At 45.2% G+C, this 14,334-nt stretch overlaps 1 long non-coding RNA gene across 1 annotated transcript; it reads right to left on the bottom strand.

Moving 5' to 3' along the window:
- Positions 1 to 2,224: 2,224 nt before the first annotated feature.
- Positions 2,225 to 4,725, bottom strand: LOC130475501 (uncharacterized). The gene is made up of 3 exons (XR_008933243.1): positions 4,634 to 4,725; positions 3,451 to 3,650; positions 2,225 to 2,314 (listed from the first exon to the last, which is right to left on the bottom strand). It is a non-coding gene; the product is annotated as an uncharacterized LOC130475501 (long non-coding RNA).
- Between the last annotated feature and the right edge of the window lie 9,609 nt (positions 4,726 to 14,334).

The following is a 14,334-nucleotide window of genomic DNA, read 5'->3' as shown; positions in this document are numbered from 1 at the left end:
CACCAAATGTGAAAGAAGAAAGTTATCAGCTGCTCATATCAAGCATCTGTCGCTCAGAGGTTTCTGTCATCTTTCGGTACATCCTGTGAGATGATGCTGATGATCTGGAAAGCTCTGAAACAGTGGAACAAAGTTATGAGTTCCATTGGAAGGTTACTGGTTACCTGCGTGACAAATGTGTGACCGTAGATACTTTTCACTTCAGTTTGACAGGGACATTTTCCATCTCTCATTGCATACAATCATAACCAGCCTCAAAAAGTGGGATATTGTCCTAGGGGAAGGGAGAATGCAGCAGTTGTTTTATAGGTCCAATGCTTGTGGTGTATAGCAGATATTGCTGGATATGGTGATGGCTTTTCTACAATTCCCATGGCAGTGCCTAGAGCACCTGGGGTCATTCTAGGCTGCAGAAATTTTAGAGATCATGAAGGGATGCATGTTCTTCATTACACAATTAGTTCTCAACTTTGCTAACATTGGTTGTCACACAAAACTTCCAAAATGAAGTCATAGCTGCAGGTCATACAAAGAGGCTGTGTGTGTTAAGCCACTTACTACTGACAGATGTCTTTTGCCTTCCAAGCACGGAGGGCCTCAGCAATATTCTTCTTCACCTCTCCGTTGGGTGTCTTCAGGTCATCGGCAGTATCTCCATTGAAGTTTCCACAGGGGGCACATAATTTCCCTGCCAAATTCTCCTTGACTCTGACGGTCAACCCTCCATCACGGTGGACATGAATTTGCATCTGAGAGGCCTGGTCGATCAAGATGCCATCATGAACGTTGCTCATAGATATGGCTTTAGAGATCTTGTATGGCAGACTTACTAAGCGCCCGTTGACCTGGAACATAGGAAGATCAGGGCAGGGAAGGAGATGTGGGATTGAACAAATGTCTATGCCAGTAGGAACCACATGATATCATATGGAAGAACCAATGGCAGTCAAAATAAAAGAAATATTGGAGTCTGCTATGCATAAACTTGAAACTTCATGAATGTGGACCACTTAATGTTACTCTTTAAAACAGTTGGGGGTTGTAGGTTAATTGAACTCATGCTCACTGTGGTCCTCAGCTCTCTCTGGGGTAGCTTCTAAGCTACAGAATGGACTTCCTGAGGATAGAGTCCCTTCACTTTTCATTTTTGGAGCACCTGTAGGGAGTGCTGAGAAGCAGTGTGATGTAGTGATTGGTGTCAGATTTGGGAAGCTGCATTCCAAATTAGGGTGCCAGGAGATGTCCTGCTGGTAGCTCCTGACCCCCACCACTGCTTGGTAGAAGGAAAAAATAAGGCAAAAATTGCTGTTGCATCAAGCGTGTCATGTCCCCCCCCCCGAACCCAGAAGTGACATGCCGCTCTAGATTTTAATGGAAACTCTGTGATTCTCCCACAGAGATTCAGCTGAACCCTAGAACGTTGTGATAGCACATCTGAGTCCGTCCCAGAAATTACATCATGCCATCGATGGGACACCCCCTCCCTCGTCCCTGTCCCCCAATCTCCTGCTGGATGCCAGCCACTGACAAGCAACTTTAGTTCCAATGCCCATTCTGCTGTGGAAGCTTGTTGAGTGACTTTGGGCCTGTCACACTAATCTATTACTTTAATGTTTAAAGATTAATAAATTTTAAAAATTGTAGTAGAGATTAATGAAAAGCTCCTAGTAACCTCAGGATTTTCCCATTTCATGGGTGTGCATGTCAAATGTTGTCAAGTCTCAGCCAACTTATAGTGACCCCTAGTGGGGTTGCCAAGGCAAGTAATTAAGCAGAGGTGGTTTGCCATTGCCTGCCTCTGCAGAGTCTTCCTTGGAGGTCTCCCTTCCAAGTATTAACCCAGCTACACTTCCAAGATTTGATGAAATTGGGCTATATTATACCATCCCAGATATGTCCCATGGCACACTTCTGCCTTATGACCTCTTACCCATATCCTTCTGTTCTTTTTCAGGATGATAGATGCCTCTGGGAAGTGGACGTAGACAGCCTTCCCAGCTATTAAACTCTCCTCTTCCTCATCCTCTTCGATACGCACTGACACCCTGAACCAGGAGAGGGAGCCTTCATCACAAACAGAGACCACATCATAGACGCCACTGAAGCTGTATTGTGCGGAGGTGCCGTCGAAAGAGGTGAGCTGGGCTCCTGGGGTGAGAATGCACCGGCCATCCTGTGCCACACAGTGCCACATGCCCTCCTTAAGTGTGCAGGACCTCTCAGCAGGGCAGCTGGTTTCCTCACAGGTGAATTGGCTGGAGGCAGCGCAGGTACATTTCTCTGTACAGTTTCTCGAGAAGAGGCTCTCTCCTGCCTGTTGGGAAATCTTTTGGTCAGCGAATATAATTGGAAGAATGGGAAAGCAGCAGGGATAATCCAATGATGATTAACTCTTTTTCTTTAAAAGAAATTACAGTCATTTTTTAAAATAATTATATTGTGCCATTCCATGTACAAGTATCCATGAAGTGCCCTATAAGAAAGCCATATATAATTAAAAAAAAAAAAACCTCAGACACAGCAAACGGTGTCAGAACTAGGGGGGGGGGGGAAGAGTACACAATATATTTTTATTACATAAATCAAAGCCAGTGATCTTGCGGAGTTGTAATTGGTCTCCAGACCACAGAGGCCATTTCCCTGAAGAAAATGGCTACTTTGGAGGATGCACTCTGTGGAAATTCCAATGATGATTTACTCTTTTAAAAAAAATTACATTGTAGTTTTCTAAATAATTATTTTGCGCCTTTCCATCTGACAGGATCCATACTCTGGCTTACATTGAATCAAGATGTAATTAAAAAAAAAATCAGACACAGCAAAAAAAGTCAAGAACGGATAAACTAAACAGTAGGAAAGGTTGTTTTTTTTTTAATGACAAAAACCAAAGCCAGCCTATCCTCAGTTACCTCGGAAGCAATGTGATAGAAAATGGTCTTGACCTGTCCCCTGAAGTTTAAAGAATGAAGAGTTTCTCAAGAGAGGGAGTTCCATAGTCTGGGAGCCACTATAGGGGAATAGGGTTGTCAGCTCCAGGTTGGGAAATTCCTGGGGATTTGGGGGTTGGAGCCTGGGGAGGTAGGGTTTTGGAGAACAAAAAGGTATTCATTCCACCTTCCAAATTAGCCTTTTTGCTTCAGGGGAACTGATGTCTATCATCTGGAGATCAGTTGGTATTCTGGGAGATCTCTAGGCCCTACTGGGAGGTTAGCAACGATACTGGGAAGGAGTGGTTTTTCCTGGACCGTGCCTCTATTCCAAACCCCCTCACCTTTCCCCTGTGCCAGCTGGCAAAACCCCTCTCTGTCCACTTTATTGGCTAATGCTGTTGCTTGCTTAATTTGGACTCCTGGTGGAGCAGGTGCGCACATTCCAGTATGTATTAATCTACCGTCTGCGTTAGCCCTCTAAGCCAAAAATGGACAACAGGACCAGAACACAGAGACTGACCTTGAAGTAGAGTCCCTTGTGCACACAGCCACATTTGTCCAAAGGCACACATGTGTCCCCATCAAACGCATAGCCCTCATTACACTGGCAGCCTTCAAAACATTTCTTTGTGCACTGGGGCACAGTGGACAAGCTGGCACAGGTGGAATCGCAGGTTGTAGCGCATGTCTCATAGTGGCTGTTGGCTGGACAGGTAAGGGCTGCAGAAAGAGAAAACAGTAGCTTTTACCAGTTAGTGGTTTTTCATATTGTATATGGAGGGGAAAAAATTCAACAGGGACATGATCAGGAGAAATCTGACTTCTATTAGACAGCAGATGTGGCCATGGTTTGGGCAAACAGAACTAGTGCTTATATAAAAACAATCCTTCCCCAAACCACTGAAATGTGCAATGATTGACAGAAATCCTGGCCATAGTCTTACCAGCGGCTACCTTTACAGCCACATGGTGCATTGCCGACCTGGAAGCAGAGTGTTCGCAGCCGGGCAGGGGTGTGCATCCGGCTGCTTCCGCCGTAACTGTGTGCTGGCTGGGGCTGGGAGGGTCTTTCCTCCCAGCAGCAGCCTATTGTGGCTCCGCTGGGGCGGGACAGCCTCATGGGGGTGGGGTGGGGGGCTAAAGCCTGATGAAAGTGTGTCATCATCATGCCTGTCACCTCCCTGATATTAAAGAATGGGTTCGGTAGTATTTTGATGAATTAATGTCCAAATTCACACCCTTCGCAAAAAGAAACTGGGGGGAGGAGGCAATGTAGATCATGAAAAATAGGGGCTTGAAGAAACAATGGATAGGGGAATAAAAACGTTCAAGAAAAGGAGAATCAAGTTGAAAGCAGTGCTAGTAAAGGGGGGTGAGAGACCCAACTCTTAACATAGGAAAAGCTGCAAGTAGTTGGAAGTAGGGAAGTGGGAAGTAAAAGAGGTTCAATAACAAAGGGAAGTAGGTGGGTAGCAGAATCATGGACGGTAATTCTAGGGAGCCTAGAGGATAAAGTTGTTCAGATGAGATAGACCCTGAGAAGTACCTTTAAGAATTGCATGGAAAGTGAACCATTGCTTCAACTGTTGTCATATAAGTGTAACCTGGCATAGCTTGAATCATTATTTCAAACTGCTTATTTTTTGACTTGGGGAATCTCCCTTGATAAAATCAGAAATGGGAATTCCTTTCTGCAAACTTACGACAGAAGGTGTCTGTTCTCCAGGTTCCAACTTTGGCGTCAGCTGCTTGGCATGCAGTGACGTAGGCATGGATGCTCCGACAGAGGGATTCTTGTGCTCCATTGGCTGCACACAAGTCATCCAGGCAGTGCTCAAAGTACGGAATGGGGCTCTCCAATTGATGACAGCCACTGAACGGGCCCATCTTAGACAGAATGATACCACAGAAGCGTTTGGACTTGTACGGTGCTTTCTCAGCAGCATCACAGGAAGGGCATTTCTCCCCACAGTCATCAGAGCAGTTGACACCATCTACAGGGACCTTCCAAGAGGCCCCAAACTCAACCACATTTTGAGCAAGTTTTCCATTTGGGAGCATGAAATCGTCACTCCTGTCTCCATCAAAGTTGCCACCCAGACCACACATCTGTCCTTGGTAGGTGCTGGGGACAGTCACACGAACATAAGAAAGAATGTCATAGAGAATTGTGAAGCCAGAGGAGGACTGGATAATGATATTGTTCCCTTCCTGAGTAATCCAGAGTTTCCCATCATCCTTATTCATTGGCAGGGTGTGTAGTTCACCATCCACCTGCATCAACAACAAAAAATATCAATACAGGATTTAGGGCTGTTGATCAATCCCCACCCCCAGTAAAAAAACCAGGATTTTCTGAAAATTTTCGGGTCAATAAACCTAGACCCGAACAATACCAAAACAATTTGGCACAGATCCACCCTGCCAAGCCTGGCAGCGTGGATCTCAGTGAAGCGCTCCCCGCCTGCCCTCCCGGGAGTCCCAGGGAGGTGGGCGGGGGGGCTTAGTTCAGATCCACACTGCCAGGCTTGACAGCATGGATCTTAAGGAAGCCCCCCCCCCCAGCCTTCCTGGGACTCCCAAGGAGGCGTGCGGGGTGGGCTTAGTTGAGATCCCCGCTGCCCTCTTTAATCTCTTTAAAGCACCCCCCGCCCTCCTTGGGAGTCCCGGGAAGGCAGGCGTGGGGTGGGGGGCTTCATTAAGATCCATGCCACCAGCTTTGGCAGCATGGATTTTAAGGAAGCTCTCCCCTCCCGGCGGGAAATGGCCAAATCCCGAATAAGTCGAATAGTCTCGGCTTATTCAAGAATCAGCTATTTCGGCTTGCCTTTTTTCTGCCTTTTTTTGAGTTCGGTATTTTTCCGGCTTTTTTCTGGTTTGGTTTTTACCAAATCAACAGCCCTAACAGGATTAGCTCTCATTTCACTCAGAGTCATGTTTGTGCACATGGCTTTTTTCACAACTGATCTACAGATATGTAGCAGACTATCATATGCAAGGAACATACCATCACTTTCCACTTCATTCCTCTCTGAAGGACAACAGTGTACCCATGAATGGAAACCATGACCGTCCTTGTGAGAACTGCTTGGCTGTCATTGGACTTCTCATTCTCCACCAATACCGAGAAGCTCTCTAGCTGAGGATCCTCACTGCACACTTTGGCTAAGGTGTAAGTGCAGGAGCCGTGGAAACTGAAACTTTCCCCATCAAAGGAAATGTAATGAGGGTCACCAGATGCTATAGTAGTTCCGTATCCCACTGGGTGGCAGCCTTGGATGCCGTTTTCCACCCTGCATTCCTCGTGTGAGCCACAGGAGAACCGTTCACACTCAACAGCTCCATGGTTTGTGCAGCGACACTTCTCTTGACAGGAAGAGTCAGGGAAGAAGTCCTCTCCCCTCTTGTAGTATCTGCCATGGTGCACACAGCCACACTGCGCAAAAGGGACACACTGATCCCCGCTGAGGACGAATCCCGAGTCACAAAAGCATCCCTCGGTGCAAAGAGACTCACATGTTGTTTTATTAAAAAGACTGTTGCAAGTTTCAGGGCAGCCATTTCCGCAGAGTTCATAATGGGAATTATGTGGACAGGGAAGGCCTGGAAGGAGAAAATAAGGAGAATTCTGTTGATCATTGGACTGTAATGCTTGTAAGATGTATGGTCAAGACGCTAAAACACTTCATATTAAATGCACACTTTCTCGTTTGATGTGTGATCAGCCATTTGGATTATCATTTCTAAACTCAATCCCAAAGTCATATTAAAAGGACTCCCCAAAAATGCGAGGCTTGTGTGTACCGGCTTAGCAGTGACTTCTGGATGGATGATTATTCATGAAGAAGTCAAATAAACATTCAGGGCAGTTCAGAATGGAATTTGATGCTAATTACCAAGCATAAATGACCCCAATGTTTTGTTTTGTTTTGAAGTGTGCCAGTAGTTTTCTGTAAAGTTACACCAATTTTAACTAATTTACTCCTCCCTCTACATATCCCCAATAGCCTGTTCCTGAGGGTCCACTCTCTCTTTCTCTGGCAGAGAGGGGCAGGCCAGTGCCCAAATGTCAGGACTTGGTAGAGCCCCCCACAAAAGGTGCTGGTATTCAGCATTGGTGAATACCTTCAGAAAATAAGCCCTGCTCAATCCCAATCATAGTTACTCACAAATACGCCTAATTTATTTAAGTGCAGCTATATTGGATGCCATCTCTTTCTTATTTTATTATAGTAGTTGTTCTTGGAAGTAGTGGTGACCTTAGAGAGGAAAGCAAGCTGGTACAGGCCAGTATAAAAGACCAAAAGGAAAGTGAATGGCATGAAGAGCAAATCTGAGGTCTGCATAGGGTTACCAACCTCCAGGTACTAGCTGGAGATCTCCTGCTATTACAGCTGACCTCCAGCTGATAGAGATCAGTTCACCTGAAGAAAATGGCTGCTTTGGCAATTGGACTATGGCATTGAAGTCCCTCCCTGCTCCCCCTCAGGATCTGCCCCCAAAACCTCCTGCCATTGACGAAGAGGGACCTGGCAACCCTAGGTCTGCAACGGGAAAGGGAAGTTGATGGAAATTACACCTTCACTTCTGCTAGCAGAAATTTTAGTCTGGATCCAGCCCAATGTTTTTATCTGAGGTTAAGAACCCCTCCTTATCTCAGAAAAGAGGGGTGACCCACAAATCCCAAATATTGCAAAAAGTATCACATTCCAGTAAGCAATGCTCCAAAGTTTTGGCCATTCCAGAAGCACAATCACAAAGTATTCTTCACAGAGATTTGCTGCTGTTTCGATGCTGATTTGCGTCGGAGGCAAATTTTGGTTATTCACTGCAGAGCCGTGTTTTCCCCCACTGAGCAAAATAAGCCGGGTTAAAAGAGAGGCAATCCAAACCACTTCTGAGCCATACTTTCCAGTAGAAGAGCATTTTGTTGCTCGGATGCCCATGAAAAAATGTTTGCTTCACTCCCCAGGACGTCTCCTTTCTCCTCCCCCAAGAACGGTGATTGGCTGGGGGAGTTGCCACTCTAACAGCATCGCACCGGCAGGAGGGAGACCCAAAGCAGACTGGCTGCCCCTCTTCAGAAGGGTGATGGGGGTTTTGGCTTGGATTTGCCGCTTTCAGGATGCCCCCCCCAACACACACACACATAGGATCGCACCGGCTGGAGGGAGACCCAGAGCAGACTGGCTGCCCCTCTTCAGAAGGGTGATGGGGGTTTTGGCTTGGATTTGCCGCTCTCAGGATGCCCCCCCCCAACACACACACACACACAGGATCATGGGAAGAGTGGGCGGGATTAGGCGGATTTGGAGCGGTGAGTCATGAGCGGCAGCAGACGTAAGCAGCGCAGAGAAGTGCGCTGTTTCTCCCATGAAAAATTGAAAATGCCTTGGGATGGGGGGGGGGGGGAATCTGCGCTGCCATGAAAAAGCTATTTAAATCGGTTTATTGTTTGCTCCTATTCGAAACCGAAGCAAAATCCACCGTGAAAAATACCCCTCAGAGTACGAGGTCCTTTGCATTCAACCTTGCATTACTTGAGAAGGGACATAGTTTAATATTGCAAGTATAAATGCTTCCATATATTGAGCAACAGTTAACAAATCTAAATATGGTAAGAGAGCCTTTGAATAAAACAATCCCAAGTATAAAGGGGAGCATACCCCACAGGCTCTATTCATGGTAAAGTCCAAGATATACACATTTATTCGCCACAGAATAAGCTGCTGATCTTCCCAACATCTCCAACTCGCTACTGCTAAAACCCAGTAGTTGGAGTCTAGTCTCCATTAATTTTCTCCATGGGGTGGCATAGGAGTCAGATTTTAATAAATAGAGGTACCCATTGGCTTCTTTAGGGTTCAGCCAGCCCGAACACTCTTACCCATGCCCATACTTCCAGAGATCATAGACCTAGTTCTGCTCTTAAAGGGATATTAGCCATGCAACTTGGCATCTCTGTCATCTTCACAAAAATAATGACAAAAGCTGCAATCCATTGCAGAGCTCTGCAGAGAAGCTAACCACCTACTTTTGCATTAAAAACTGAAATAGTGGCAGGAACAAACTGGCCACCTTTGCTGTTAAAAAACAAAAAACAAACATATTATGGCCTTTGTTGAAACTAAGGCTTATATAGCGCTTCCAATAAATTATATTTACAGTATTTAAAAAAAGGTTGTTTGCTAATTGGGAAGGACAACCCAATGTTTTTAACTTTGTTGTAATCTGCCCTCAATACTACATTGTTAGCAGAAGGGCAGGCTAAATGTTTTACAATAAATAATTTGGAATCCTTGTCACATACATCTAAACTTTTACAAAATGGATTACATACAAAGGTGCCTTATACTGAATTAGACCATTGGTCAATCAAAGTCAGTACTGTCCATTCACACTGGCAGTGGCTCTCCAGGGTCTCATGGCAGAGGTCTTTCATATCACCTACTACCTAACCCTTTTAACTGGAAATGCCAGGGGTTGAACCTGGGCCTTCTGCATACCAAACAGATATTATGCCACTGAACCACAGCCCCTCCCCTAAATTAATCCCAATCATGGGACTGAATAAAATTGGGATCTCTTCTTCCTCCACAGTTTCTAATGAGGACATCCCAGGAGGTAACACTTACTGCAGAAGGAGGTCGATCTCCACTGCCCAACCTGGATACCCTGAGCTTGGCAAGCTGTTGCATAGGCACTGATGGCGCTGCAGAGAGTGTCATGGCGACCCTTGTACAGACAGGTGTCAAAGACACAGTCATCAAAGAAGGACGTTGGGTCAATGGCTTCATTGCACTGCCTGAATGGTCCATCTTTTCGAATGAGGACCCCACAATACTTGTTACTTTTGTAGGGTTGTTTCTGTTCCTTCTTGCACACTTGGCAGTTACTGGTACATCCCGCTGAACACCCTGGGACATCCTTCACTTTCCAGCTGTTTGCAAATTGGATTTCATCAACTGCCTGAGTTCCATCCTTCATGGTGAAGTCATCGCTGGGATCCTGATTGGCATTGCCACAGAGTCCACAGATAGCATTGACATAAGTGTTAGGTATGATGACCCTGGCATAGCTGTTCCAGTCGAAGCTGACTCTCAGATCGAAGTCTGTTTGGATAAAGCCATGGACTCCGCTAATGTAGACCTTCAGCTTATTTTCATAAGAGAAGGGCGGGTCCACAAAGACTCTGTTTACCTAAGAGACAAGCAGAAGACACTGTCAAAGGTGGGTGGGTTTTTTTTTGGGGGGGGGGACTAAAAAATAAACATTCTGACTTGGATAGCCCAGGCTAGCCCAATCTCATCAGATCTCAGAAACTAAGCAGGGTCAGCCCTGGTTAGCAATTGGATGGGAGACCACCAAAGAAGTCAAGGATGGCTATGCGGAGGCAGGCAATGGCAAACCACCTCTGAACGTCTCTTGTCTGCCTTGAACCCTAAGGAGTCATTACAAGTTGGCTGCAACTTGACAGAAAAATACACACATAAGGAATTTTTTTGTTTCTTATTATTAACTTGCCAAAAGTGGCCAGATGATGGGGAGAGGGCAAGGAAAAACTGTTTCGGCACACTGACTGTTAAATTGGGCACGAGCCATAGGTGGACGAAGTCCTTGACAGTCCAATACTAACTGCTTAGAAGGGTGTTAACTGTGTTTACAATTGCATGACAAACCTCCTTAGCCTATCTGCTTCCTACTGGCCCCAGGCATGCAAGGTTTGCCCCCATCTTGCTTTACCCTTGGCTTCTCCTTGTTCATTCTTCCACTGTTCCTTTAGACATCAGCTGGCAGAATGGTCCATTTATGAACGTTCTCAGGTTCCTGCTTCCCATTCCATGACTATGCCTTAAGGCTAGCCTGCCTACGGCTGCTGCCTTCCTCAGTACCTCATTTAAAGGGCATTTGGCCATCTATACTCTAAGATTTATTTCTTTTTGCTCCTTGTTTCACTTCCCTGGTTTTTTGAAGATTTTCCTTAAGCCTCCTTTCCTCAGATTCCTGAGGCTGCTGTCTACTCAGCCCTCTTCATTCAGCCACTTTACCTCTGTGCCCTTTCCCCTCAATTATTCTACATCCCAGGAGATCTTCCAAGTTTTCATCCCGACCCAGAAAGACATTATTTTCATTTATTTGTTTATTTTATTACATTTTTACCCCACCCTCCCCAGCCCAAAGGCCGGGCTCAGGGCAGCTTACAAAACCAAAATAGGCTAAAAACGATAAAACATTAAAGTACAATTTGAAATACAATTTAAAATAGCCCAGACTATTCTAATAATAAGGCAATAATGCCCCCGATGGCGCTAAAATAAGAAACAATAACTGTCTTTAGCTGTGTAATTAGATTTAAACACCTCCAAGATGGTATAAGTGGGGGAGAGAGCTCAGCAGCAGGGGAGGAGGAGGGATGAAGGAGGCCAGTACTTGTAGGGAGAACCATCACTGGCCCCAACATCAAACATATTAATGTTTTTAGAACTGCAACCAAACTGATAACACTCTCTTTTCTCTCGGAGCTGAGCAGACTGACAACATTTCCTTTTCTCTCAGTAGCAAACACGAAATGTTCTGATATCTTTGTTTCCTGATAAGTTGGAATGTTTCTGAACATTCCCAGTTAGCGAGTCAGTCACACTCAACAGAAGATCTATCAATCGATCGAGAGAGTGAGGACCACAAAATCTGTGTACTAAAATGAAGCGTGTAGAAGAAGGGACGAAAATCAAAATCGCTGCCAGTGTTTTCCCCACAAAGATTGATCTCCGTTTAAGAGAAAGGACACACGGCTTTTTTGTAACTTAAGAAGGATGTCCTTGCCAGTCAGGCGGGATTGAAACCATTGAACACGTCTTACTAGATTGCTGTTACTATCAGGAAATTAGATCCAGGCTCATTAGACCAATATTGTCCAAATACCCAGGTAGAACAAGCTCCTTTTATACTGACTTTCTCCTTGCTGACTGCTCCAACGAGACCACCCTTAAGGTTGCAAAATTCTGCGCACAAGCATGTTTAATAAGACAGAAGAAGGTAACCTAAATTTTAATTAAATTTATTTAAGTGTTATAACTGTATTTATATATGTCTAGAATTATATCAATTTGTTGCTGCTCTTTGATTGTAAATAAACTTGTTGTTGTTGATAAAACATTAAAATACAGTTTAAAATAACCCAGACCTTTCTAATATTAGGGCAATAATGCCACCGATGGCGTGCAAATAAACAAAAAAAACCTGTCTGCAGCAGGGCAATTGGATGTAAACACCTCCAAGATGGTATAAGTAGGGTTGCCAGGTCCCTCTTTGCAACCAGCAGGAGGTTTTGGGGGCGGAGCCTGAGAAGGGAGGGGTGTGGGGAGGGACTTCAATGCCATAGAGTCCAATTGCCAAAGCGGCTATTTTCTCCAGGTGAACTGATCTCTATTGGCTGGAGATCAGTTGTAATAGCAGGAGATCTCCTGCTACTACCTGATGGCTGGCAACCATAGGTATTAGTGGGGGAGCAAACTCAGTATCAGGGGAGGAGGAGGGATTTGGGAGGCCAGCATTTGTAGGGAGAGCCGTCGCTGGCCTCCACCTCAAACATATTAAGGTTTTTAGAACCTGTGTAGGAACTGCAACCAAACTGACAACACTCCCTTTTCTCTCAGAGCTGAGCAAACTGACAATATTTCCTTTCCTCTCAGTAGCAAATACTAAATGTTCTGATGTCATTGTTTCCTGATAAGTTGGAATGTTTCTGAATATTCCAGGTAGGCCAGTCAGTCACACTGAATAGAAGATCTATCGATGGATCAAGAGAATGAGGACCACAAAATCGGTGCTCTAAAATGAAGTGTGTAAAAGAAGGGACAAAAATCAAAATAAGGATCAGTATTTTCCACACAAAGATTGATCTCCATGGAAGAGAAAGGACATGTGGCTTTTTGTAACATAAGAAGGATGGTGCAACTTTTCTAACTACAAATATAAGCTGCTCCCTGAACTTTGTAAACACTGTATAAAATGCGCTAGGTGGGAGTCTTCTTGTATTCAGGAAAAAATATAATCAGCAAATGTTATCTCTCTCTTACACATGTCCCAACATTTGTACCTGAATCTTGCGTGGATATTCTTGGCTCAGGCTGATGGTCATGTTGTAGACCTCCAGAGTTACCACTTTGGTGAAGGAGACTGCCTTGTTGCCTCGGTGGTTATTCTGCACGGTCACCAAAAATGGGGTGAGGGAAGGGTCTTCGGAGCACACCCCCGCCATCTGATAAATGCAGGTTCCCATGAAATCAAATTTCTTTCCATCGAAGGAGGTGTAGTGAGGATCTCCACTTCCTCTGCAGGTGAAGTATCTGGGGACTCGACAGTCCCGCACCCCTTTGACCACGGTGCATTTCTGGTTGGCCTTGCAGGAAGACTTAAGGCACACAGCTTTGCCGAATCTGGGGTCACACCTGCAGCGAGAATGACAGTCCTCATCCGCCCAGAACTCCTCCCCTGCTCTGTAGCTGATGCCCTTGTGGGTACAGTTGCAGGTGTCCACTGGGACGCACTGGTCAGCTTCTCGGACGTAGCCCTCGTCGCACTGGCAGATCTCTGCACAGGTGTCCTCGCACGAGAGGGGAGCAGTCCTGTCAGAGCAGGTAGCCGGGCAACCGTTTCCACACGTCTCGTAGTGGCTGTTCTCGGGGCAGGCTACTGGGGTGAGCAGAACCGCCCAAGTGAAATCTCAAATTTATTAGCATTTCAAGACACCTTCATTCCCAAGTTAAAGAACAGTAATTTACAATGTACTACCCTAAAGAAGATAGAGTGCAATCCTATACAGAGTTTATGTCCTTTTAAAAACATTGAAGTCAAAAGATTGGGTCTCGCCTGAAATTTCCAACTGGAGGGGGATTTCTACCACTTCCAGCCTACTACATCTCATAGTCAAATCCCCCCCAATATTCCTGGGGTTTCCCCAGAGTAGCATTTGGGGGAGTATTTCAGGTTGCAGTGGAAGGAGGAAAGTCAGGAAATTGACATGTCTGCAAATGGAAAGCTTACCATCCACTAAAATTATAGACAGGGTCCAAGTAAATGGTCTTAGAAAGGTTAACTATTTTTACATGTTACAGCATGTTACAGCAATGTTACAGCATCCTTTCCTTGTAGAGCTGTTTACTCTGAAGCCCAAAAGACTATGTTGTAATGGTGGGAACAACAAGTAACAACTTTCAAGAAATTGAAAATGCAGACATAAGAAACTTACTCAGGTACCTTGATTTAGCTCCTAAAGGTGGCAGCAGAAGGGGGTACCAGGAAAAAAATTGCATGCATGTGTAACACATGCAAACTTGCAAATGCTAAGCCAATATGGAGTTGGATCCAGGCTAACAGAAGGGCAAGTGTAATTTCCTTCAAC

The sequence above is a fragment of the Euleptes europaea genome, chromosome 3 (assembly GCF_029931775.1).
Source record: "Euleptes europaea isolate rEulEur1 chromosome 3, rEulEur1.hap1, whole genome shotgun sequence".
Lineage (NCBI taxonomy): Eukaryota > Metazoa > Chordata > Lepidosauria > Squamata > Sphaerodactylidae > Euleptes > Euleptes europaea.
Note: the sequence above shows the minus strand (reverse complement) of the source record. Positions and strands in the feature narration are given on the sequence as shown.